General features: G+C 37.9%; 1 protein-coding gene and 1 long non-coding RNA gene across 5 annotated transcripts in view; one reads left to right on the top strand and one right to left on the bottom strand.

Annotated features, from left to right (window-relative positions):
* STARD13 (StAR related lipid transfer domain containing 13) overlaps positions 1-27,691 on the bottom strand; it is a 521,208-nt gene that overhangs the window by 446,380 nt on the left and 47,137 nt on the right. The window lies entirely within an intron of this gene.
* On the top strand, positions 15,436-16,744 carry LOC135363753 (uncharacterized). The gene is made up of 2 exons (XR_010409811.1): positions 15,436-15,743; positions 16,311-16,744. It is a non-coding gene; the product is annotated as an uncharacterized LOC135363753 (long non-coding RNA).

Genomic DNA, 27,691 nt, shown 5'->3' with positions numbered 1-27,691 from the left:
CATGCTGTCTAGGCAGAGTTCCTAAAATCCTAACCTTATATATCATTCTTCCTTGTAAAAGATCTTATCTTATTCCTCCTTGTATTGACTGGAGAAGTACTTACCTTCTAATAGATTCTTGATGATGACCATTGAATAAATTATGAACCTGAAAATTTGCTATCACTTTGTATGCCTCAACGTGCTTATTAGCACACTGCATTTTAAAAAGGAGGGCCCAGAGTAAGGTATGGGTCAATCCCATTGATTGATCACGGTGTTCTTAGACTGCCTGGCCTGCTGTCCTCTCTGCTGAGGGAATTCCAGTAACTGTAATAGAAACCTAATCAAAATGTAATTAAGAAGGCAAACTACTATAAAAAGCCATCATATAATGCATTCCAACAAGAGATTTGGGATTATCTGCACCACTGCTTTCCTCCTTTAGGATAATTAAAAGTTGATTGAAAGAGAATTGCTTAAAAACAAAGCAGGTGACCGCTTCTCTTTCAGTACCAACATCATTATTGAAATAAGGAACTTGAGAAGGCTCTTGGCTAGAGGTAAGGGGCAAATTCCCAATTTATGTCAAACAGGATTTAAGAAGCATTTACTCACTTCAATTTGAGATTCCAGGATCACTGTCCCTTTGCATTAAATGTACTGCCTGGTAAATCTTCATTCATTCATTCATTCATTCATGCATGCATGCATGCATTCATTCTTATTTTTAAAAAGATGTATTTATTTGAGAGAGAGAGAGAGAAATTCATTCTTATTTTTAAAATAAGAATGAATGCATGCATGCATGACTTGGGGGTGTAGGGCAGAGGGAGAGGGAGAGAGAATGTCAACTAGACTCCATGCTGAGTGTGGAGCCTGATGTGGGGTTCCATCTCATGACCCTGACACCACCACTTGAGCTGAAACCAAGAGTCTGACTCTTGCACCCCCAGGCACCCTGCATTCATTCATTCTTCACTCACTTGCTCACTTAACCAACAGAGTCACTCCTTCAACAAGAGACTTGCTGAGCACCTACAATATGCCAGGTGCTGGTGACCCCAGGATTCATAAGGCAGTCCAATGCAAGATACAGACACAAATAACATCTTAAATAAAAGGCAGTTTCCAGATCATTCTCTTGCCCTACTAATTTCTGAACTAAATTTGGTAATTTGTTTTACTTTTCTGACCAATCATTCATTCATCAGTGTCATTATGTAGTTGGAAAAAAAAATTTAAGTCCTCAAAGCATTTTGAAAGGGCATTAAACATGTCTAGTTCTGAAGATGTTTTGAGGGCTTAAAATTATTTTTTCCCAAACTGCAAAAAAAAAAAAAATGGCACTTGTATAACAGAGCAATATTATGGAAAAGAGTCCTTTACAATTTAACATATGTGACTTCTATAGTCTAATTAAGTTTGGAATTTTGTATTCATTTCCTTTTTAAGACCTGCGTGGCTCCTGTCAGTAACATCCTCCTTTAAGAGCTTTCTTATTTGTTCTCATTTCAGCCATCCTAAAGCTACAGAACTTCACTGCAGATGTCTTAGGGCAGAATCCATGTCTCCAGAACTCTGGCTTGTCATTCACAGGCATCCATTCGCCTTGACTTCCAAATGTGAAGGTCCAGCCAATAAGGAGTGTCTGGAATAACACTGTAGACTTTTTACTTTAAAAAACTTTCTCTGTCCAAATTTTACCTTATTTATATTTAAAACAAGGGATGAAATGCCAATTTGAAAACTCATTTTCAATAAAAATGTTCATTTGCATGTGTTATATGCATGTATCAGTAGATCGTGGTGGGATCCTATATCTCCTACTAGAATATAAGCTTTGGGGGGGTGGGCAGGGAACTTGTCTTTTTCCACATTGTCCTCAATAAGGTTTTCTAAATTGAATTGGTATCTATGACAACATATGTGAGGCATGACAGAAGAGAGAGGCATTTGTATTTCTAAATCTCATTCACCACTGTCATCAGAACAAATTTAACAGTCTTTCTTTCCAAGAAAAAAAATAATCTATTTGATATTCCACTGTAATCATATTCTGTGAGAACAATGATTCCATTCATTTTTCGGAAGCCACATATGGCTGTGCATATGAGGAGCTCCCTATAGTCAGGCTCCACATATGACAGTCATTAATCTAGTGATGACATTGGAACAGGAAAAAATTAATTTCTTGCCCTGAGATAGATGGAGAAGAAAAAAAAGGAAAAATAAAATCTATTATTTGGACAGCTTTAAGCTCTGACCTACTTAAGAAACCTAATGCAATAGTGATGCTCATTCATTAATTAAAATTCTTTTCGTATGCATTTTCTATTAATTGTATACTTTATATTCATACTACACATTAGGCTCATATGTCCATATTACTAATATTAGTAATTAAAAATCTGCCAGCAGCCTGCTGACCTTCAGCAACATGGTTTTGAATCATAGGAAACTAATATTGCATATAATTTGTCATCCATGTTGATTTTTTTTCTCCCCAAAACTTAATCAGCATTAGTTCACTTTATTTTAGTTAAAAAGCAACAAAGCCAAATGGTTTGATGCTTTTCATTAGCTTTGCGTCCAGTAGATAGATTTTAAAATTTGGCATAAAAAGATGAATTTTTAGTTATTCATGCATATGGATCAAATCTCCTTTGATATTCAAAAAATAAAAATCAAGAAATGGTATTCAAAAATAACTTTGCATCAGTATTTAAGTCATTGTATTATGTCTTATGTTTAACCATTTGTTTTTGCCATCATTTTCTCCAAAAAACCAAAACATTATTTCAGACCTGAGATTGGATAGACTGGGAGTCATGATTAGAAAGAGACCCTATAGCAGAAGACATGAACAGACATTTTTCCAAAGAAGACATCCAAATGGCCAACAGACACATGAAAAAGTGCTCAACATTGCTCGGCATCAGGGAAATCCAAATCAAAACCTCAGTGAGATACTACCTCACACCAGTCAGAATGGCTAAAATTAACAAGTCAGGAAAGGACAGATGTTGGCGGGGATGCGGAAAAAGGGGAACCCTCCTACACTGTTGGTGGGAATGCAAGCTGGTGCAGCCACTCTGGAAAACAGTATGGAGGTTCCTCAAAAAGTTGAAAATAGAGCTACCATATGATCCAGCAATTGCACTACTGGGTATTTACCCCAAAGATACAAAAGTAGGGATCCGAAGGGGTATGTGCACCCCAATGTTTATAGCAGCAATGTCCACAATAGCCAAACTGTGGAAAGAGCCAAGATGTCCATCGACAGATGAATGGATAAAGAAGAAGTGGTATATATATACAATGGAATATTATGCAGCCATCAAAAGGAATGAGATCTTGCCATTTGCAACGATGTCGATGGAACTGGAGGGTATTATGCTGAGCAAAATAAGTCAAACAGAGAAAGACATGTATCATATGACCTCACTGATATGAGGAATTCTTAATCTCAGGAAACGAACTGAGGGTTGCTGGAGTGGGGGGTGGGGTGGGAGGGATGGGGTGACTGGGCGATAGACACTGGGGAGGGTATGTGCTCTGGTAAGCACTGTGAATTGTGCAAGACTGTTGAATCTCAGATCTGTACCTCTGAAACAAATAATGCAATATATGTTAAGAAAAAAAAAAAGAAGATAGCAGGAGGGGAAGAATGAAGGGGGGGAATCGGAGGGGGAGATGAACCATGAGAGACAATGGACTCTGAAAAACAAACTGAGGGTTCTAGAGGGGAGGGGGGTGGGAGGATGGGTTAGCCTGGTGATGGGTATTAAAGAGGGCACGTTCTGCATGGAGCACTGGGTGTTATGCACAAACAATGAATCATGGAACACTACATCTAAAACTAATGATGTAATGTATGGTGATTAACATAACAATAAAAAAATTTAAAAAAAATCCTTAGTTGGCAGAAATAAAAGCTGATTGTCCTCTCTGAAAAAAAAAAAAAGAAAAGAAGAAAAGAAAAAGAAAGAGACCCTATATTGCTTAGGAGATTGGGAATGAAAGAGAATTCTATGGCCTCATACCCTTGGGCCAGGGATCAATTGTTTGTAGGAGAATGGGAGATTCCAGACCTGCATCAGAGATGTGGTTGTGAGCCCAGAGAATCCAACATTTTGGAACTAGAATGTTTTTTTGAGGACTTAACATTTTTTTATTTTACAAGGAGAACAACAACGAAATTAAATACTTGCCTAAGATCACAGGAATTTTTAATAGCTAGCTCCTGGTTCCTCCCCAGGCCAATTTTCTGGCACTGGAATACACTAAGAACTTAAGAAACTTATGCATTGAGATAGTTTTATTTGGCAAGGGAGGTTTTCAACATAATTCAACAAATGCTTATTGAATACTTTCTACTAAGTAGGGCTAATGCAGCCCTAAAGCACCAGCCCTTTCAAAAACTTCTTCCCATGTGCACACTGGAGTGGGTCAGAAAGAGGGAGGAAAGCTAGATCGGAGTTTTGGAGTTCCAAACTTCTTGGGGAGAGGGTGGAAGGACAGTGGAACATAGGGATGGTGATGGGCAGCTGATAGAGGAATGGGAAGAGGTCTAGAGATGCTCAAGGGTGCAAGGGTCCATTTACTAGGGATAACGATCTGATATGTGTGTCACTAGAAACTATGGCCAGTGACTTTCAACTAGATTGGGAGTGATTCTTTAAACTTTAAACTCTCAGGACCTAACCTAAGCACTTTACCATCCAGTCTGCACCCACAACCTCCAAATTCTCTCTTCTATAATAACTAGACTCAGCTGATACCCATCTGCAGATTGAGCCCCATGCCAGTCTTGCCTAATAAAGAAGGATTTAAGGAGCCATGCTCAATTCTAAGGGGTCATAGCCTAAGTTACTACATTTTATGAACTTGAGCCCCAAATACCAATAACTGTTTCTCCCTGGTCCTGAGACCAATTTACTTAAACTGCCCCCTACCACACGTGTCCCAATCTCTGGCTAAGATTCCTATGTCAGGGATCACCTGCTCAGGATGTCTCATCTCTAGAGAAGGGACATCTCCCATACCCAAGGTTGACAGAATCCCCAGTGGCAGCTGCCTGGGCTCTTCACATAACACCTGCTCCTAATTCCTGTAATGCCCTTCCATCCAACACAAAAATGCCCATTATGTTCTCAGCCTTGCAGAGAAATCACGGGCTTTAGTTTTAGGAAGACCTGCCTATCGAGCATGACTGGAGAGGTCTCATTTGAAGTACTGTCTCTTCCAAGGCTCTGTCTACCTTAATTATCTCATTTCTGGTTGCACAAAAGCTAAAATAACCTCTAGGAATATTATTTGCTAAAGCAGTAAAAGTTAGAGTTTGCTTTTCACCAGACATTAGTAAAATATTAGGATCACTTTTTGAAATTAGTTGTTACATGGTAATAAAATATGCATAACATAAAATTTGACATTTTAACCATTTTCAAGTGTAGAGTTCAGTGGCACTAAGAGCTTTCATTTTGTTGTATAGCCATCACTACCATCCATCTCCAGAACTTTATTAACTTCCCAAACTGAAACACCATATCCATTAAACGCTAACTCCCCACACTCCTTTCCCCATAGCCCCTGGCAGTCTTCATTCTACTGTGTCTGTGAACTTGATGAGTCTGAGTAGCTCATAAGAATGGAATCATACAGTTGGTTAAGCATCCCACTCTTGGTTTTGGCTCAGGTCGTGATCTCAGGGTCATGAGATCAAGCCCCACATTGGGCTCAGTGCAGAGTCTGCTTGAGATTCTCTCTCCTTCTCCCCCCACCCTCCCGCCTGTGCACTCTCTCTCTCTCTAAAACAAACAAATAAATCTTTTTAAAAAGTGCCTTATTCTATAGACTTCATTACATCATGGTTTTGCTCATGAACCTAAAGATATAACATAATGAAATGTCTGTAACCTATATACTATTATTACTGACCCTTACTCTAATGTGTTTCTACATTCTTAGTTAAGAGAATTATCAGAAGTCTTCCCATTTAGTCCTACAACCTTTATTCTACGATGTGGTGGGTAGTGCAGTAGGCATTGCTAAAACATAGATGAATAAGATTTGATTCCTGCCCTCAAGAAGCTCAAAATCTAGTCAGGCAGAAGTTGAATGAATGTTGATGATCATTAGTTGATAGATTTGATCGCCATATCTTATGGATAGAAGAATAAATGAATGTCTGAATAATGCTATGTGTTCTACACCTTTTCTTCAATAACCTGCCTTTCACTCATGCCATCTTTCCACTGAACCCCAGCCTCTAGGGCACTCCTGAAATGGCCATCAAGGGGCTCATAATCTTTTCCACCCTGGCTGACATCAATGTCCTTTTCTGTTAAGCCAGTACTCACAGAGTTTCTTGACTTTGACCCTCAGATATTCTGTACCCTATAATGCCCTCACATGACCCCCTTTGAATTTTGTCCTCCCTAGAACTATTGCACAGTAAGAGAAAACACCCAGTTTATGGGTGTGAATGTCCCTGGAACATTTGGTTTGATGATAGAGACAAAAGGATAAAGGATAGAGGACAAAATTCTGATTCAAACTGTCTTTGAATGTCCCTGAAGGGCAACTCATTGTTGTGTCCTTAGTTAGGCTCCACCTCAAATGAATGATTTTTGCCCATTAATATCTTTTTGTTCATTCATCTATCATATTAATAGTATATTTTATTATAATTATTTGTTTATGCATCTATCATCCCTATTAAAACCAAGGTCTTCAAATGTAGAAATAGTGGTGGTGTCATAGAACATGAGAGAAAAAGTTTTAGCTTTTTCATAATTTCCATCAGTAACTTCTACCCCCCCATATGAACATAACTGATATTTTCTCAGCCTTATACAAATACTGAATAAAGATATTTTCAGAAACACTTTGCTAATTTTTAAATTGACCTGTAACATATAATATAAGTTAAAAAACTTCACCTGAAATGCAAACATAGCTTAATGACAAGTTTCTTAACTCCTAAATTGTCATCTCTAAACTTCTGGACAGAAATCCTGGAGGTACCACCAGACAGGAGCTGGGTCTTTTCCTTCTTTGGATTACTAACTTGTAAATCTATGCCAAGAAAGCAGGAGCCCTTCTTAAATGTTTCCTGAATAATTCATAATCATAATACATCTGGATCTCAAGAGCTTTCTTTCCTTTATAACAAACTAAGGAAATAGTCACGATTTGCCATGATGTAAGAAAGTTTCTGGGAGTGATATCTACGAGGAGGGAATTTCAATTGTGGGAACTTCAATTAAAAAATCATCCAGTGGTTTCGCTTTCAACTTCCCTTCAGAAACAGCCTCATCCTTTTCATATTGTGCTTGGTTTTATTTAAAGCATACGGACCCAACTACATTTATTTTTGCCTTCATTGATTTATTTGAAAAGCAGCAATTAAGAAAACATTGCATACCAGCCTTTAAGGTTTTCACATGTTCTATGAACCCCCCTGCACTGATAATACTCACAACACTGGGACTAGACCCTTTCTGTTGGGGAGCCCAGAAGCTTCCAGAGAAGGACATATCAAATTCTTTTCTTTAGCTAAAATCAAATAACATTTTAGAATTTCAGCAAAAAAAATCCTACTCCTTTTTATCTTTTATGGACACTTTTCTAATTTCATTAGTTACTTAATAACATTATTCACCAATTTCCTTATTAATAATTAAGAACTCACTCCTAGAAGCTCAGGTGAAGTTAATTGGCTCTACCCTCCTCGTTAAGCTTTTGGAAGACACCATGGACAAAGAATCCTAAATCGCTGGGCCTTGACAACCACAAACATTTTCCCCAAGGCCTTTTTATGTAGCAATTTAGATCAAAAGCAACAAAGTTTAAGAAGGCAGCGCACAGTGATTACTGAATTAGCAATGAGACAGGGAGACATAGAGAGACACACACAGAGACAAAGAGACTCTCAGAGAAGACTTTTCTTTATAATTAGAATGCAAGCTAATAAAAGTGGAAGGAATGGATAGAACTAACAAAAAAAAAATCACCATTCTGCAATTCTCCATTTTAATAAATGATTCCAACAAGATCAGGGTCAACAATGGATGCTAAAACCATTGGCCAAAAGGTTGTCATGAAATTGAATGTTCGCATGATCTCAAATATTCACAATGCAGATTATTTACAAATTACAAATGGAAAATGTGCCCTGACATTTGATAATCATCATCTTAACTAGATGATCAGACAGCCTCACCAAAAGGGAAACCTTCTGACTTAATTTGCTTCCTGATATGGTACAATAAATATACAGTATTACATATGTAGTTTTCTTGCTAAAAATGTTGTCTATATCAAATTATGAAGAAACAGTCATACACATTCAGAGTGCATTCTGAATGGAATGTTCTAGAAGATACTGATCTGAACTCAAAAAAGTCTGTCACGAAAGAAAGAAGGAAAGAAAGAAAGAAGGAAAGAAGTATCAAAAGCAAACGTTAAGGGCGCCTGAGTGACGCAGTCAGTTGAGCGTCCAACTCTTAGTTTTGGCTCAGGTTGTGATCTCCAGGTCATGACACTGAGCCCCATGTCAGGCTCCACGCTCAGTGTGGAGTCTGCTTGATAGTCTCTCCCTCTCTTTATGTCCTTCCTGCTTATGTTCTCTCCCTCTCCCCCACTCTCAAATAAATAAATAAATCTTAAAAAAAAAAAAAAAAGCAAATGTATAGTTTAAATCTTGATTGGATCCAAGATTTTTAAAATCTATGAAAAAGAGTATTAAGACAATTGAAAACATTTAATTATGGACTATATTAGATGATAATCTATTTAATTCTCATATGTAGTTGATGGTATTTTGGCTAGAAGAATATCTATCTATATATAGATATAGATATATTATATAAAATTAAAAAGTCTTTATCAATGAGTTGCTAATTCTTAAGTAACTAAATAGTTCAGCATAAAAATGTGTATTTATATTTTACATATGTGTATGTAGACACATATATACATATGTATACATATATCCACATACATAGAAGAAAAGCAAAAAGGTAAAATGTAAACTTGTGTAGGTGAAAGGTATATGGTTTCCATATTTTATTTTTTCAACTTTTCTGTAGGTTTAATTTCTCAAAGTAAAAAGTGGGGAGGAAAAGACACAAGATATCAACTTTTGACCAAGAGATTTATAATCAACTTACTGTAATAAAAATTATAAATTGCCTTAAGGGGCAAAAAAAAGCCTGGTTTCTCCTGGCTCTCCTATTTAATAGATATGTGATCTTAGATGGATCACTTAGCTTAGAAATAAATTTCTCTAACCTATAAAGTAAGGAGATGATGTTCATAAAAAAAGGACAAAGAAACCAAAGGTATCACAAAACTTGTGTTTTAATATCTTCCTTTATGTACTATGGTATGAAAGGGAAAAATGCTGAAATTATCACTCTCCTCTCCTCCCTTTTCTTTCTCACAAGTAAAATGTGCATCAAAGGAAAATGTGACTAGCACCTTTCATTTTTTAATAAAACAGGAATTCCACAACTCTCATCTTGTGGTTGATGATTGCCATGTGCAGCTCAGGAGATGCTGGAAGATTTAAGGTAGAAAAACTAGAAAATTGCCACCTTATGATCATTTCTATTGTTGCATCACAATAGAGAATAAAGGTTAAACTCAATTAACCATTTTTTCCCGTGTTCCAAAGAACGTTTTTTATTCTGCTGTGGCGAGCAGACCTTGATTTCTGTTGCTAGGAAACCTGGAAGGTTCTTTTAGTCCTCATGGAAACCATGCTTAATGCAATCACTTTGGCTGATTATTTATTGGCTGTTTGGCTTGATGCCAACGCAAGGAAGGTTTACTTCAACCTTTGCAAGGTAAACTAGTAGCAGCAAACTGTGCTAGTGTGGGAGCCTCGGGCAGGCTGCCCCCAAAATATGCCAAAATGGCATATGGATTATTTTGAGTTAAAGTTACTTAAGAAATAGCTAGTGCAAGAATACTCTGACCCTCTTTTGTCTCCAGAATGAAAAAATAAATCTCCCATGTGAAAGGTACCCTCTCTGCACTGGGAGGTACAGAGATATCTTTATCATCAGAGAGAAGGAATTTAGGACTGAAAAAGCCTATAGAAGCAAACCTGGTTACTTTTGCTAATTTACTACCTTAGTCCAAATTCAGTTTAGAATTCCTTACTAATTAAAGCTCCCAAACATAAGTTTTCTTTATCAGTGCCTCACAGATTTATGCTTCTTTGTCTAAAAAGCATAAAAGTTGCCACCTTGGTCACTTCTTAGGTTCCACAGCATGTGCAAATCAAATTTGATTTTCTCCTGTTAATTTGTCTATGTCACTTTTCTCTTAGACCAGTCAGAAGAACCTTGAAGGATAGAGGGAAATTTTTCCTCTTCAATACTAGCCTCAAGGGCTTCTTGGGGGTCAGAGAGGGTAGAAGGACAAAGGGGAAATACCCCTCCCTCCTTCAAAAAGGGGAATTCTACTTTGATCTGCTTTAATGTTAGGCTCCATTTGAAGATAATGTTTCATTGGAAGGTAGGGAATAATTAAAAAAAAAAACAGAACAAAAAACAGTTTGAAAAGCCCTGATTGAATCTACAAACAAACGAATAAAAATCTCTGAAGACTAACTTACCCAAAGTTACATAGCTCATAAACACCAAGGCTGTGGATTAAACTGGTCCCTCTGACTTTAAATCTTTCCATTATCCCACACATTCTGTTGCTAGGATTGAGCAAACAACGTAACTACACAAACAGTAGCAATGTTTAAAGATAATATCAGAGTATTACAAACAATGCTCTATGCTAATGGATTTGAGAAATTTGACAAATGGATGATTTTCTGAACAGTGCCAATTAAAATGTGGTCAGCTGACTGGTCTGCAAATTATTTGTGACCAGTCTGAGATGAAGTAAGTACAGAAATTGAGAGTAAGTACCTAGAACCAATGAAAGCATTTTTTATACCATTGCAACATCAAAGCACATAATTTCATATTTTACAAAAATATTGGTCTGCAATGAATTAAGAAAGTCTGTCTTAGAAAACTATAACTTAACAAAACTGACTTAAGAAGAAATAGACTTAAGAAGAGAAAAAAAATGGATGAATGGATCAAAATCTATCCCCCTAAAAAATCCTCCATTCCAAAATGGCTTATATGCAAATTCTCCCAAGCCTCCACTGAATGGATCATAAATTTTATATAAACTCTCCCAAAGATCAGAACAAAAGGAAAAGTAACCCGATTCATTTAACGAGGCCAGTATAATTTCATACCTGAACTAGAAAAGGACACTACAGGAAAATAATAAAATAAAATCTTACAGTCCAATCTTTCTTATGACCATAAATACAAAAATACTAGATAAAATATTAGAAAATCAAGCCCTGCATACATTATGATTAAGTATTCAATCTGGATATCCTATTAATACATCACAATATTGACAGTTTAGAGGGAGAAGTAACAAATCATTAACAAATGAAGAAAACCAAGTACAGAAAAACAAACAAGCAAAAATTCATAAAAAGAGAAAAATTACTAGCACACTAGAAAAAAAGGAATATTTTTAAAAGGTATCTTTTAAATCTGTCATGAATGTTAACAGCAAAAATAAAACAAAACCATGCTCTTTAAAATCAGGAATGAGGGGCGCCTGGGTGGCTCAGTCATTAAGCATCTGCCTTTGGCTCAGGTCATGATCCCAGGGTCCTCTGCGGGAAGCCTGCTTCTCCCTCTCCCACTCCCCCTGCTTGTGTTCCCTCTCTCGCTGTCTCTCTCTCTCTGTCAAATAAATAAATTTAAAAATCTTAAAAAAAAAAATAAAGGCTATTTAAAAAAATCAGGAATGAGAAAGTTTTCCAGCTATCATTGTCTCTTTTCTGATGGTACAGATGGGAATGGAGGAAGAGGGAACAGGTATACTGATTAGAAAGGCAGAACAAAACTTTCATCATTGACATTACTGTCCACATAGAAAAGCCTAGAACTTATACAAATTATTAGAACAAACAAGGAATTTTGGATTTTATTAAGATACTGTGTATAATATAAAAATACTATTTGCATTAGTATAAAAAAGCAACAAATAGTCAGTAATATAATTTTAGAAGATATATTTTATATTAGTAAGTTGATAAGCTGTCTAGAAATAAATCTAATAAAAGTGTGCAATATTTCTTAAAAAATTTATAAAAGTTCTTTGAAAGACATAACAGAAGACCTTATTAATGGAGAGATACATTATCTCCATGGATGGAAACACTCAATATTATAAAGATGTCAATTTTCCCCAAATTAATTCATAAATTCAATATATTGCAGTCATCTTCTCGCCAAGATTTTTTTGAAGATCTGGACAAGCTGATTCTGAAATCTTATGGAAGACTAAAAGGCCAACAAAAGCCAATAAAATCTAGGAGAAAGAAAAGTAGTAGGAGGAAAGGATGGAGGAAAAAGATAAATAATTTATTCATAATAAGACTTTTGATAAAACTATTGCAATTTTAAAAGTATAGAAAAATTGATCAATGAGAGTATCTAGAAATAGATCCACAAATATAAGGAATTTTGAAATATGACACGTGATATTATAAAACAGTGGGGAAAGGGCATACTCTTCAATGAATCATATGGGATAATTGATTATCCATATGGAAAGAGATAAAATTAAGCCCCATGATACAAAAATTCACATTCCCAGATGGGCATGAAGACTGAAATTAAAAACAAAAACGAAAACCTTAGAATAAAGCATGGAAGAATCCTTAGCATATAGAACTAAAGAAATGTTTTCTTTTTTCAAAAATCATAAAACACTAATAAAACATAGAAAGAAATTAATAAATTTAACTACATTAGAAAGTAAATTTTAATCACATTAAAAATTAAAATTTACTGTAAACAAAGTAATAAAGCAAGTCATAGACTGGGAAAATCCGTGGGAACAACATATAAATCCCAAACTCTATAAAGAATCCCTACAATAACAGTAGAAATGTAAGCAAAGCATATGAACAGGCAATTTAAAAAACAAGAAGCACAAACAGACAATGGCATATGAAAATACACTTAACTTCACTAGTTATCTGGGAATTGAAAAATAAAACAGTGAAGTACCATTTGAAATCATCAGATCAGCAAAACATAATCTGTTGACACCCAAGTTTTGGTGCAATGTTACACATTATGTGGGACTGTAAATTAGTGCAACCTTCTTGGGAAGCAATTTGCCAATATTTGGTAAAGTTTAAATTGGACTACGGTTCAGCAATAGTACCTCCAATTTATTGAGAGTCTGCCTCAGTAAACACTAGACATGCATGCTGAGATGAACGTGCAAGCATGTTGATTATATTCTTTGTACTACAAAAAAGTGGGGAAAAATGCCTGTCCTTGAATAGATTAGGTTTTTAAAAGATGTTTTTATTTAAAGGAATATTAAACAACTTTACAGCTAGATTTATCAATATTCACACTGATAATATTTCAAAAACATTGGGTTGAGGACAAAGTAAATGGAAAAAAGATATATAAAATACATCACTTATGTAAATTTAAAAAACATGCAAGATCATATATATATATACATATATATATACTTATGAATAAGAACACATGGTAAAAGTTCTAAAAATCATCTGGGAATGATCCATGCCAACTGAATTTAGGAAGTACCCTCTGGGAAAGGAAGGGATGAAGGTGGGGCTTTATTATAGCTTTATTATAGCTTTATAAAGCTTCAATTCTTTAAAAACAAACACACAGGTACGCCTTGATGGCTCAGTAAGTTAAGCATCTGCCTTCGGCTCAGATCATGATCCTGGGGTCCTGGGATCGAGCCCCGCATCGGGCTCCCTGCTCAGCGGGAGTTTGCTTCTCCCTCTGCCTGTCGCTCCCCCTGCTTGTGCTCTCTCTCTCTCTCTCTGACAAATAAATAAATAAATAAAATCTTCAACAAAAATAAAATAAAAACAAACACATGAACTAGCAAGGTCTGTTTCTGATAACACTAACACCTAAACATCTTGCTGATTGGTACCAGTGTCATATTATTTGTTGTACTTTGGATTGTTTATTGAAAAATTATTTGTTCGATTATGCTTTTTTAAGAAGAAGAGATGGGGATCAAAGAATCGTTCACACTCAGGGACACAGAACCTCACTCACCCGAAGTCCCTTTTCAGCCTTGAGCGCACTGCTGAAAGGACTTTTTAGCAGGGCACTTGGCCAAGCCTGGCCACTGGCTGGCAATGGATGGAAGCCACTCTGCCTTCAACTTACAACAGTGACAGACCAGAGGGCACCCCCCCGCCCCGGGCCACTAGGAGTCATCATAAGGGCTTACCCCATGAGGTACCCACTGGGGCTTCAGTGGCTTGGAAAACCCAGGTGTTTTGTTTGATTTTCATTTTGTTTGTGTTCGTCTTCCCCTGCAGGTCAAAATAGAAGCAGGAAGGAAGGTGAGCAACAGGTCCTTCACCAGGCCTTGCCCAGAGAGAACCTGCTGGAGGGTATGGCTGAGCCCTCTGCATTTGCTCCTAGCAGCGGGGGCTCTGTCCACTTCCTCTCTCGGGAACACTGGAAGGCCTGATCTAGTGTGAATGAAAGGACACAGTGGTCTTGAAAAGATTCGTGGCCAGATACCACGGCACACAGGAAGTTATAAGAGAAAAAGCACTGTGTTTCAGTTTCTCCCATTGACCTTTTGTGGGTGAGCTTTTGGTGAAACAGCAACATCTTCTAAATGCTTGGAGGGATGGTTTTGTAACCTGGAGGAGAGATGCTGCTTCTAAATATAATTGACATGGCTTTCCTGCCTCAATTTGGGGTATCCGTTTTCCACCACATAATCTTCCTATTGTCCACACTGATTCCTGTTTGGTTTGGCAGCGTTGCCTGCTGGCAGGCTTCCTCGGTGCCGAATTCTCCATTCTCTGCTGTTCAGGGATTACTGAAATAACAACCAGCTTTCCCCTCCCTCTCGGAACAGGAGCCAAATGTGACACAAATTGTGAAATTTGTTTCTGGTTACCAGGAAAACTTAAAGAAATCTCAACGAAGCAAAAAGGTCGACAAAATTCTTTCCAACATTTGAACAAAAAAGGTATTTTTTGGGGCTTAGATTTATGGAAGTCGATTCTCCAGCTCCCAGCCAGACTTTCAAATCTCCTATTCTCTGCACTACATTATTTAAACACACTGTAAATAGCCTCAGTTGCTCTAATAGTAGTTCCATATTGTGCAAGACGGCCAAGGTCTGAAGACCTTCTTGAATCTGAAAGGCAGAAGTTCCGTTTCTGGCACATAAACTTGAATTAGGGCTATGGTAAGACTGCCAATGAATTCCACATTTTGACAGCTAGACAAGCAGGTCATTTATTTGGAAAGACTTTGAATCCCTTCCCAGAGTAAAATGCAGTCCTTTATACCCAGCAGGGTTAGAAGAAAAGCTTCTTCACGACTTGATCAGCATCCTGAATTTTAGGGTGTTAGGAAAGTACTTCTGATGACTCGGAAATGCAGGAAAGAGGGAAAAACTGGTCCTGGAAAGAAAGCCACCTGGAGGCTCCTGCCATGATATTTTCTAACTTCTGTATTGAGAGAAGGTTTATATTGTTTATTGAACATATTATCTACTTGTGACGATGCCCCAAGTCTGAGAAGAAAACACAAAAGGAATGAAGAGAAAATGGGATATATGAAGCCTCCTGGATAAAACTTATAAAACCCATGGGCATCCATCAAACAACCATCTGAGTAAATATTATGCACGGGGTCCTGTGCTAGGTTCTCAGGGGATAAATATGTCTAAGACTCATTTCTTGCCTTTAAAGAGTTTAGGGAAAGCAGGCTAGATGGGTAGAGGGAAATAGTAATGATCTCTTTGTGTATGTGTTCAAATAGTAGTGGTTTTAACCAGGACTGGGAACCTCCACACTCCCCTGTTGACCTGCATCTGCTCTGTTCTGCTTGCTGCTTATAGGCCTCTGTCAATCACTTCTGGACCACTGGGCTCTAGCACTTTTCTCCACCATGACAAGTAGGGAAACTCCTTCTACTTCCCCAAACCAGCTTTTTTGAAGGAATGTTAATGCAGAACCATTGGGCTCTTAGTGGCATAGTTCTTTCCACTCTTAACAGCCCTCCCCTTCTAGGGTGCCCTGTCAGGTCCTCCCCTAGTTCCAAACAAAAAGACATCCCTTTCTTAAGACGCTTGGTTTTCCTTTGGCAAAAAATTGCAAAAATAAAAACACAAACCAAAAAAAAATAGTATGTGCAAATTTGCTATGTAAATAATATCTTTCTGTGTGTATTCTTGTTCAGTGCACAACCTGATTGGCCAGCCATGGTGATCCAACACTACAAGACTGGAAAGGAGCCGGGTCAGAGGAAAGCCAATCACAGCTTCCCCCTAAAAACATCTACTCCCTGCATCATCCAAGCCTTGTTGCAGAGACTGGACTATCCTTCAAGACTTCTCCACAGAGACTTACTTTAGGGATCCCATATTTTTTTCCTCCTGTCTAGCCCCCCTTCTGGAAATAAACCATACACCCTGGCCATCAGACAAACCTCTACATGCCTTAATGCAACTGTCTCATTCAAATTCTGCCTCAAAGAACTCCTGGGCTGGGCATCCCCCAAACTGGGGGCTGGACTTTTGAGAGCACATGAAAGATCCAGAACAGTGCTAACTTCAGAGGTTCACCTGGACTTACCCCCAAATAATCTGTTATTCAAATAAAGCAGTTAATAAATAGCCTAAAACTTTTCTTCTGGTCATTTTTCCCTCCAGGTCAGAAAGAGCTCTTCTGAGCAACTTGAAAGTTCAAGTTGAGTTTATTAAGTATGAGTCCAAATGGGTCCTTCCTCTTTTTCTCAGTAGTGCGCTGAAGAGAAAGGACTCTGCTGGATACTGGCATGCGTTGGGGCCGAAGGTTAGGTACAAAGATGAATAGAAATGGTCCCTGCCCACAAGTAGCAAATAGGAATAAGCACACTTCACATTTCTAGCTTCCAAATTATTTTCACTTGTATCAACACCCATAACAGCTTTGAGAGGAAGATATTTCAGGTGGGACCGGCACTGAATCCTCTGCTCTAAATCATATCCTTCCCCGTCAGTGTAGGCAGTCTCCACAGTTCAGAGAGGACAAAAGCGTGATTAGTGTCCCAACAGTAGTCCTAACAGACTTGTGGGCACAAAGGAAGAGAGATGATGTCTTAAGGGTGAGGTGAGGTGAGGCAGGTGGCGTGGGCAACGGGGCAGCTTAAGGTGGGCTTGCAATTGGCAAGTCTGAGGGGAAAGAATTGGTGTGAGGAATGGCCAGAGCACAGCCAGACAGGAGAAGGGAAAATTGCAGGCCACGTTGAGAAATAGTCAAGTGTGGCTGGTGTGAAGGGTATGCAGGGCACAGAGACTTTGAAGGAAGAGTAAGATAAGGGAGGTGGCGTCAGTCCAGGCTGCTGAGCGTAAATGAGGGCAGGAGGCACAGACAGCCAACGGGGGTGGGACAGCTCAGATCTGGGCTTGGGAGGAGTGATGTTAATTTAACAGCCGGGTGAAGAAGGAATTGGCAGAAGGGACAGAAAAGGAGACAGAGACATTTCCAGATACTATCCAGGCCAAAGTAAGAGGTGGGGATCTTAATAGGGTAGTGACAGTGGGACCAGAAAGCAGGGAGAAGTATAGATGACAAGAAATGCACCTTATCTATGTTTTTGGAGGTTCAGAAGAGGACTTTTAAATGTTCGTAAATATATGCATTAAGCAGTCACATTCATTTGCACTAGTGGAATCCTTTTTTTTTTTTTTTAAGATTTTATTTATTTATTTGAGAGACAGAGAGTGAGGGAGAGATCATGAGCTGGTGGGGAGGGGTGAAGGGCAGAGGGAGAAGCAGACTCTCCACTGAGCAGGGAGCCCAGTGAGGATCTCCATCCTAGGACCCTGAGATCATGACCTGAGCTGAAGGCAAACGTTTAACTGACTGAGCCACCCAGGCAACCCTGCACTAGTGGAATCTTATTTGTCAGAATCTCCTTTGTGGGAGCCAGTTAGATTTTTTAAAAATTAAGCAGATTGAAACAGAGATACTCTGACAAAAGAGAGGTGTTTGGGTGCCTGGAGCTGCGGCTTCCCCAGGTGCACTCAGGCTTAGCTTGAAAATAAAAGCTGAGGTGGTATTCAAATACCACCTAAAAATTTCAGAATCAGGACTCAGGAAGATGTCTGGTCCCACTGAGACAAACTGGCCTTATGTGCATTTTACATGTTAGGGATTCGGCAGTGACCGAGTCAGTCTCTGAGCTCAAGGACCTTATAAGCTAGTGGGGAGGCATGCAACAAATACATGTGAGCAAGTAATACTATTAGATATAATCAAGTTGTATGAAAAAATAAAATAGGGTAATGTGACTGAAAGCAAAGGAGGCAGGGCAATCTGAGGAGGTGTTATTTGAACTGTGACCTGAAAGACAAGGAGTAAGTCCCACGTAGATCTGGGAGGTGTAAATTTTAAACAGCAGGACCAGCAAGTGCCAAGCCCATGAACCTGGAATCACTCAGTGTGTTGGCGGTTCAAAGTCAAGGCCCATGTATCTGGGGAATGGTGAGTGAGTGGGAAAAAAGTGTAGCAGATAAGATTCCCTCCTCTGGCAAAGGGAGATCAGTAAGACCTTATGGCTGGGGGGTAATGAATGTGCTTTCATTCTCAATATTTGTGGAAGCTGTCAGGGGAATGAAATGATCTGGTTTGCACTGTTACAAGGCTCGCCCGGCTGCTATGTGAAAAATGGACTTGAAAGGAACAAGAGTGGAAGAAAAGAGGCCATTAGGCAAGAGAGGGTGCTGATAGGCTACAGTGGAATCAGTCAAAGAGCAGGCTTTAACTGAGTTAGAGATATATTTTGGAGGTTGAATTAACAAACTTACTAATAGATTTGAGTGGGATGTTACAGAGCAAGAGTAATCCACAAGAACCCCTACATTTTGATCTTGAACCATTTGGTGGACAGTGGTGCCATTTACAGAGGATGAAAAAAGCCTTGGATGGGAGCTGATTTGGCCTAGGGCATGGGTTGGGAGGCTGGATAAGAATCAATAGTTCTGCTTTGACTCTTAAGTAACAGAGATTCAAGAAGAGATGGGGAGCGGGCAGTTGGAAGCTGATGTTCCAGAATAAAATTGGGCAGGAGATACTGATTTTTAACTTAAAAGAGCAATCAATAGTATCTTTGGGTGCTTACTATGTACTCGGCACCACTGAAAGAAAAATGTCTTCCTTTGTCAGAAAAGTGCTTCTCCCTGAGAACTCCCTGAATAGTCCAGAGCTAAGGCTTTGCCTTTGGGCAGGATAGTGAGATGGAACACCCACCTGTTTCTGAGAAGAGACTTTCCAGGGTAACCATCTGGCATCCTCTGCAGAATGCCAGGTCTTTGGCACAAGTTTGTCTTTAAAACAACAACACAATTAAGCTTCTGTGAAGCATGGTGCTGTGTAAATCCACCGTGTTAGAGATACCATCTTGACATCTCGGTATCGTTCCAAGAGAATCACACGGCACCCAAACAAAGGCCTTTCATTGTGGCTTGTGTTTAACCTCAGATGAAAATAGCTATGTGGGAAAACAAATTTCTCATAGGTTGTAAGTACTGTTCAGACAATTAATACTTACTGGGTATCTATAGGATCTTCAAGTGTTAAAGTTCTTAGAAACAACTCTTGATGCTGCCAGTCCTTAAATGAATCAGCTTAATGTTAACAACGCAGTACTGTCATTATTTGTATTATTTATGTTGTGTTGTATTATTTAACATTTTCTAACTCTTCAGAGGCAGCTATGCCAAGCATATTAAAGACACATTTCTTGTTAGAATTAGAGAAAGAAAGAAAGAAAGAAAGAAAGAAAGAAAGAAAGAAAGAGAAAGAAGAAAGAAAGAAAGAAAGAAAGAAAGAAAGAAAGAAAGAAAGAAAGAAAGAAAGAAAGAAAGAAAGGAAGGAAATCTCTAAGCTGAAATCTATAGGGACAGGTAGTATGCTGATAGTTTTAGGAGTTAGTAACAAAAGGATATTAGACAATTACAAATTTCTGCTTCCCCCGCATAAATTTATCATTCCTGGGGTGCCAATCTCAGAAATCTAGACTAGGAGAGTTTTAAGAATTGTTCATTTACCTATCAATCCTTCCATTCATTAATTCACCACAAAGGGAGTATTTTCAGTGATGGTGGGGAATATTTTCAGCGATACACTTGTCAAGGAAAGAGAAATGGTATCCACCCTTAAATTAGTTCATGCTTTAGTAATTAATAAGCAATTTCCTGGATATCAACAAGTAATAAAATACGTAACTATATGAATAATTGAAGTGTACCTACACAAGGAAAAGTACAAAGTACAGTGAGAGCACATAACAAAGCACCAGACCTGGGTGGGGACAAAGGGAGGGCCAGGAAAGGTTTTTTTGAGGAAATGATGTTTCATTTGAGACCCTAATGACAAGTAAAAGTGAACCAGGAAAAGGAGCATTGGGTAAGGAGTGAGAGGAAGTAGCCCTAAAGGAACTGTGGACCTAGATGTGCAAATTAGATACGTCCACTAAGTAGAGCCACATGACCTGAATTTATCAGTGCCATTAACATAATGGAACTACAGACACAGAGTCCTTTTATTCTTTGTTTACTCTACTCTATTTCTGGGTTTTTATTTTGTTTTTTTGTTTTGCTTTTATTTTTCAATTTAGACCACCTAGGGTAGGCCCCTCGCTTCAAAACCTTGTTGTGCCATCTTGGGTTGATACAATAGCACCATAGAATTGTAAGGATTCAATGAGATGATAGTGCCTAGCCCAGCAACCAGTGCATATTAGGTGTTTAGTACCTTTGGTCCTCTTCTCTTTGCACATAGGTAATAAATGTACACACAATGCCTATAAACTACATAGCACAGGGGTGACATCAGAGAATATTTAGTAGATGCAGATGTATTTTACTCAGCCTTGAATAGGTGACAGGTTTTTAAAAAGTGTCAGTGATGCAAGAAATTGAAAGAAGGGGAGGTGTGGAGAGCCATTATATTATGATGAAAGGTTCAGGAACAGGATGGTATGGCCAGGGAAAATTCCAGTTAGGTCACAGTGCAAGATAAATGGGGGGTTGAGTGAGGAATGAGGCTGCATAAGTATGTTGGAGTCAGATTATTTTCAATTCTGAATGATAAGCTAAAAAATGTTTATTTTATTTTACAAGCAATAGAGAATCATTTAAGGTTTTGAATAAGAAGAAAGAATTGAATTAGACAACATAATGGTACAGAATGGATAGGGTAAGAGAAGCATTGAGAATAGTTAGCAGACTTTATCTAGGCATAACTTAGGGTGAGTGTAGCAAGAAGGAACAGGTGGGAAGGGATTATAAACCAAGAGCTGACTTTATCTGGTAATGGGGGTTATGTGAGATCTGAGAGGAAAGGATTATCTATAAATCTAAGTGTGGAGCTGAAGTGGATCAGTTAACACCAGTGGGGATGTCAGCAAGAGCCGCTGTTTTCAGGGTCTCCCCTTTCCTGACTCCCCAGAAAGAGCTGAAGTAGGACTTAGCTTTAGAAATTTTATCCTAAAGGATTATGGAATGTCGGAGGGAAAAATGCTCACAGTCTGCTGAAATAAAGAGCTAGAATTTGGCTAATCCATTTGGGCTACCTAAAAAGATGAGTTTGGCAATCATCCACATAAGGTTAATGGTTAAAACCATAGAAATCCATGAGATCAGAGCCTTGGACCCTAACACTGAGAGGATAGGAGGCAGAAAAGGAGGCAACTATAAACTGGACAATTAGGGGAATTAGGAGACCATCTAAAGACTGTACTGTTATGAAAACAATGAGGATATTTTTTAAAGATTTATTTATTTATTTTAGAGAGGGAGAGAGAGAGTGAGAGAGAGCACAAGTGGGAGGGGCAGAGGGAGATGGGGAGAGAGAATCCCAGACAGACTCCCCACTGAGCATGGAGCCCAACCCCAGGTTCAATCTCACGATCTCATGAGATCATGACCTGCACTGAAACCAACAAGAGTTGGACGCTTAATGGACTGAGCCACCCAGGTGCCCCAATGAGGGCTTTTTAAAGAGTTTGATGTGGCATGATGGAGGGTGTTGTTTTGAGAATGTCAAGTGCTTCATGGAAAAAGAGAAGTGAGAAGTTAACAAAGAGCCAGGAAATAAGGAAAACAAAATATAAAAGTATTGGTACCTTCCATGAGAATAGGATCAGTGGGAGGTAGAATGTAAGAGGTTAGGCATTAAACAAATGTATCTGTATATACATGTGTGTGTACGTGTGTGTACATACATGTACACACACACACACATTGGCCCTGGGAAGACACACACACACACACACACACACACGGTTGCCTCTAAGAAGGGGAACTAGATATCAGTGGGACAAGGATGAAAGTAAGGCTTACTCTTTTTTATACCCTTGTGTTTTTTGGATTTTATACAAAGCACATATAGATTAATTCTATTAAAAGTAAATAAAATTATACCTTTAAAAATTGGTTGATGGTGAGGAAGATGAAGAAGTGAGTGCTGACTCTGCTTTCAAAAAGTTGGACTGCTGGGGCACCTGGGTGGCTCAGTCGTTAAGCGTCTGCCTTCGGCTCAGGTCATGATCCCAGGGTCCTGGGATCGAGCCCTGCATCAGGCTCCCTGCTCAGCGGGAGGCCTGCTTCTCCCTCTCCCACTCCCCCTGCTTGTGTTCCCTCTCTCGCTGTCTCTCTCTCTATCAAATAAATAAATAAAATCTTAAAAAAAAAAAGTTGGACTGCTAAATCAAATATAGTGAGATGATATATTGCTAATTTTTATTTATAGACAAAGAAGAAGCATCTGATGGGGAAGTAGCACATGCAAGACAAAACAGATGATAGCAGAAGAAGCACCATTCTGACAAAGCGGGTCACGCTGTGTTTAAAATCACCACTGAAATGATTAAACCTCCAAAAGAAGCATCTCTTCCTCAGAGATGAGCAAGAAAGAAAAGACAGGTGAGCAAAGATAAATAGATCTTTTGCAGATGAAGGATTGTCAAAGGACATCTCTGACTCACAATGAAGCTAAGTCAGTGGATCACAACCTAGTAGGCCATTGTCACCACTGTAGAGGAGATAATTCATCCCTGAAACTGAGAGGTTGTGCTGGGGCAGAAGAAAAGGCACAAATATTTATTGAGGGCTTGTATTAGTTTCCTTTTGTTGCATAATTAGTCACCACAAATTTAGCAGTTTAATATGGTGTCCGTTCCTTATCTCACTGTTCTGTAGGTCAAAAGTCCATACAGGCTCAACTAGGCTCTCAGCTTAGGTTTTCATAAAGCCAAATCAAGGTGTTGGCCAGGTTGGGTTTTTATCTTGAGGCTCTGGAAAAATTTGCTTCTAATTTATTTGGTTTTTGAAGCATTCAGTTCCTTGCAGCTCTAGGACTGAGGTTCCCATTCCCTTGCTGGCTGCCAGAGAGGCCTCTCTCTGATCTTTGTGTGTGCTCCTCTCCATCTTCAAAGTCAGCAGTGGCTCATCAAATCCTTCTTGCATTTGGAATCTCTCTCTGACCTCCTCCTCTGCAAGCCAGAGAAAAGTCTCTGCTTTGAAAGGTAACTGATTTGTAACCTTGATTACATCTGCAAAATCTCTTTGTGATGTTGCATAACATAATCACAGGAGTAATACCAAGGGGTGGAGATCATGGGAGCCATCTTAGAATTCTGCTTATCATCAGAAAGAATTTTTGAGTGCTTACAGAGAACCAAGCACTATGTTAGGTTATAAGCATTACCTTGAAGAAGCCCCGTGAGTGTCTGGCTCTTACAGAGTTTATCTTCTGGGAAAACAGGTAAGACAATGAATATGTAAAAATAAAATGAGGTAATTCAGACGAGGATATGTTCTCTTAAGAAAATCAAGCATGGTGTTGTAAAAGAAACTGGGGGTGTAAGTTCTTCTATTTGAGATTAGGCAAGTCCTCTCTAAAATGGCAGCATTTGAGTTGACTTCTGAATGATATAAGGAAGCACTGTTCATGGGAAGAGCAAGGAGATGGTTTCCAGGGAGATGGAACTGCAACATTTCAAAGGAAGGAAGAAGGTTGGCATATATAATGAGGAACATAAAAAGGGTTGATGTAGTTGGATTGAACATTTCAATTGTTAGTCAAAATAACAGGATATTCTAAAATGACCCTCCCCCAGAAGCACTGACCAGCCATTGACAAATTTTATACCTGCTCAACTTCACTTCATTATTTAGCATATTTCTGTAAAAGTAAGACAGATCATCCTTAAAAATATATCAGTTAACTCTAACAACACATATTTATTAAGCAGTCTGTATATGCCAGTCACTACTCTAGTTCTAGTAATAAATCAGTAAACAAAACAAACAAATGTCATTTTGACACTTACATTGTGCCACTTACATTCTAGTGGGAGTGATACAAGAAACAAAACAAAACAAATATAGAGTATGTTAGACTGTAAGACATGCTAAGGAGAAAAAATAATATAAGGAAAAAGCACAGCAAGTTTTTTCCACCCATCTCTCCACTAATTCCACTATTCATACATCCACTCATATATGCATCCACCAATCCTACATTGACATATTGCAGGTCACACATTGAGGATACAAATTAAATAAATGGTAAGACTTCTTCTTCCAGCTATGACAGAGTTACTGCTACCAAATTTGTTCTCTTGACATACTATAAAACTGGAAAAATATATACATATAAAGTTTTCCCTGTTGAATAGCAGTCAATCTTTAGAAAAGAAAACATGAGGTGAGCCTCCTGTTTGTCCTGGTTTCCCACTGGGGCATGTCTTAGACTGCAGTGTAGGGAGACAGAGCCCAAGCAGACTCAGTGATTTTGCTGAGCTGTAGAAACTGGTATGAATGGGCAGGACTGCTGAAGCATCTGGGACTTTCAGGGAAGGATCCTAGAAAGTGGAGATCTGAGGACAGCAATAGCCCTAGGAATCTGTGTACAGGTTTTTGGTGACTCCTTGGCTTACGGCTAGACTATGCATTCAGAAGGAAAATCTTGTGAGTCCTGAAAGAGAATGACTGCTTTAGGGCTGAGGGCAGAACAGGAGATAGAAATTATGTAATGCTAGAAGACAGAATTCTGGCCCAGTTAGAATGGCAGACATCTCTGAGAACCTTGGGAATTTAGTTTCAGACTCCAAAAGCACCACACCCTATGAGCAAAGACCATACCCCAGATAAGAGCCATATACCTTAGGACTAAAGACAAAACTGGCCCACACAAGCCCTGATAAAGAACCAAAACACATTTCACAGGACAGAGAGGATTCCAAGTAATTTGTTTGCCAGACAAAATATAACTCCCTCTAATGAAAGACACTGTAAACCAGATTTCTTACAATGTATTATCCACAATGTCAATGTTGAATGTACAATTAATTACTATACATGAGAATTACTATACAAGAGAAAGAAAATGTAGCATAAAAACCAAGAAAAAAGAGAGCCAAGACAGACACAGAAATTACTCAGATGTTGGAATTAAGAAAGGATGTTAAGCAAGATCATATAAATATGCTCAAGAATTTAATGGAAAAAGTGGAACTACTGAGTCTACATAAGGAATATCAGTAGATAAATAAAAGCTGTTAAAAATATGGAAAGGCTACAACAGGTGTAACATTTGACATGAAAAATCTAGATGGGCTTCAAAATAGATTGTAGACTCCAGAAGAAAGAGTTTATGAAGACAAATCCATAGAAATTACCCAAGCTGAAAAAGAAAAAAATATTTTTAAAAAATGACCAGAACCTCAGGGACCTATGAGAAGAGATCAAGTTTTCTAACATACATGTAACAGAATTTCTCAAAGGAGAGAAGAGAGGGAAAATGGAACAGAAAAAAAGGATGATATAACGGAAAAAAAATTCCAAATTTAGTGAAAAATATCAACCTACAGATTCAAAAAACTCAAAGAAATACAAAGAGAATGAACACAAAGAAAATGATACCAAGATACAGCACAGTAAACTGAAGATCACATATAAAGAGCAGATGTTGGGGAGCCTGGGTGGCTCAGTGGGTTAAGTGTCTGCCTTCTGCTCAGGTGATCATCTGAGGGTCCTGGGATGGAGCCCTGCATCAGGCTCTCTGCTCAGCGGGGAGTCTGCTTCTCACTCTCATTCTCCCTCTGTGCTCTCTCTCTCAAATAAATAAATAAAATCTTCAAAACTTTTTTTTAAAATAAAGAGCAAATCTTAAAAGCACTCATACTACATATGTATATATATGTTTACCTACAAGGAAACAATGATGTGAATTGATGACTGGCTTCTTATCAGAAATAATGGAAACCAGAAGAAAATGAAATGACATCTTTTATGTGCTAAAATAAAAAGAAATGTCAATCCAGAATTCTATATCTAATAAAGATATTCTTTAAAAATGACAATGAAGTAAAGATATTCAGATAAATAAAAGCTGAGAGCATGTCGCCAATAGATCTGCCTACAAGAAATACTAACAGAAGTTCTTCAGCCCACAGAAAAATGATGCCAGATTGAAACTTGGATCTAGAGGGGGGAATAAGGAGAACTGAAAATGACAAAATATGTAGGTAAATACAAAACACTATCTTTTATTACCTCTTAATTTCTTCTAAAAATGATTGTTGAAAACAAAAATAGGGACATTTCAAGTCAGATTATCATATGTATAGATATTAAGTAACAAGGGATAGAGTAGATAAATGTAAACAAACTGTTTTAAGCAAAATAGTGTAATATTGATTTTGCTTTTAATTAATTTCATTTCAGAGATAATCTAATTTAGTTTTTGAAAATTTAGGCTACATTATTTAGAACATTTAAAAATATCTAGCTGAAATTATAGGTATAGATAAAAAGCCAATAGAGATTAAAGAAAATCCTAAAAAAACAAAAACAAAAACAAAAAACTTCCTAAAAAACAGCAAGGATAAAAGAATGGAAGAGCAAAAACAAAGCCAAAACAAAAATAAACAGAACAAAATGAAAAAAACAAATGGGACAAATATAAAATAATAAGAGATATGAACCCTACCTTATCAATAATCACATTAAATGTAAATGTACTAAACATTCCAATTAAAAGCCAGAATAGTTAGAACAGATAAAAAAGCAAGTCTCAACTATATGCTGTCAACAAGAACCACACATTAAAGACAGATAGTTTAAAGGTAAAAGGATGGAAAATGTATACTGTGCAAATAATACACATAATAAAGCTGGTGTGGCTATATTAATATTATCTGAATTAGACTTTAAGACTAAGGATATTAGCAGAGATAAAGAAGGAACTTCATAATCATAAAAGAATAAATTGATCAGGAAGATAAAATGAACTTAAACATGCATTCACTTATTAACAGACTTTCATAATGAATGAGCCAATGATTGACAGAACTAATACAAATCTATAATCATAATTGGAGATTTTAATACCTCCTCTTTGTAATTTACAGAACAAATAAACACACATATGCAAATTAGTAAGTATAGCAATTGGGAAGATGTTATTAATCCACGTGACCTAGTTGACATTGTAGAACACTATACCCAACACTTAAGAATACACATTCTTTCAAGTGCACTGGACTCTGTTTTAATGCATTTCAAATGA

Source organism: Mirounga angustirostris, unplaced genomic scaffold, assembly GCF_029215605.1.
Source record: "Mirounga angustirostris isolate CCGP_5_RB_7025 unplaced genomic scaffold, mMirAng1.0.hap1 SCAF_3, whole genome shotgun sequence".
Lineage (NCBI taxonomy): Eukaryota > Metazoa > Chordata > Mammalia > Carnivora > Phocidae > Mirounga > Mirounga angustirostris.
This window is presented reverse-complemented; position numbering and strand designations above follow the sequence as displayed.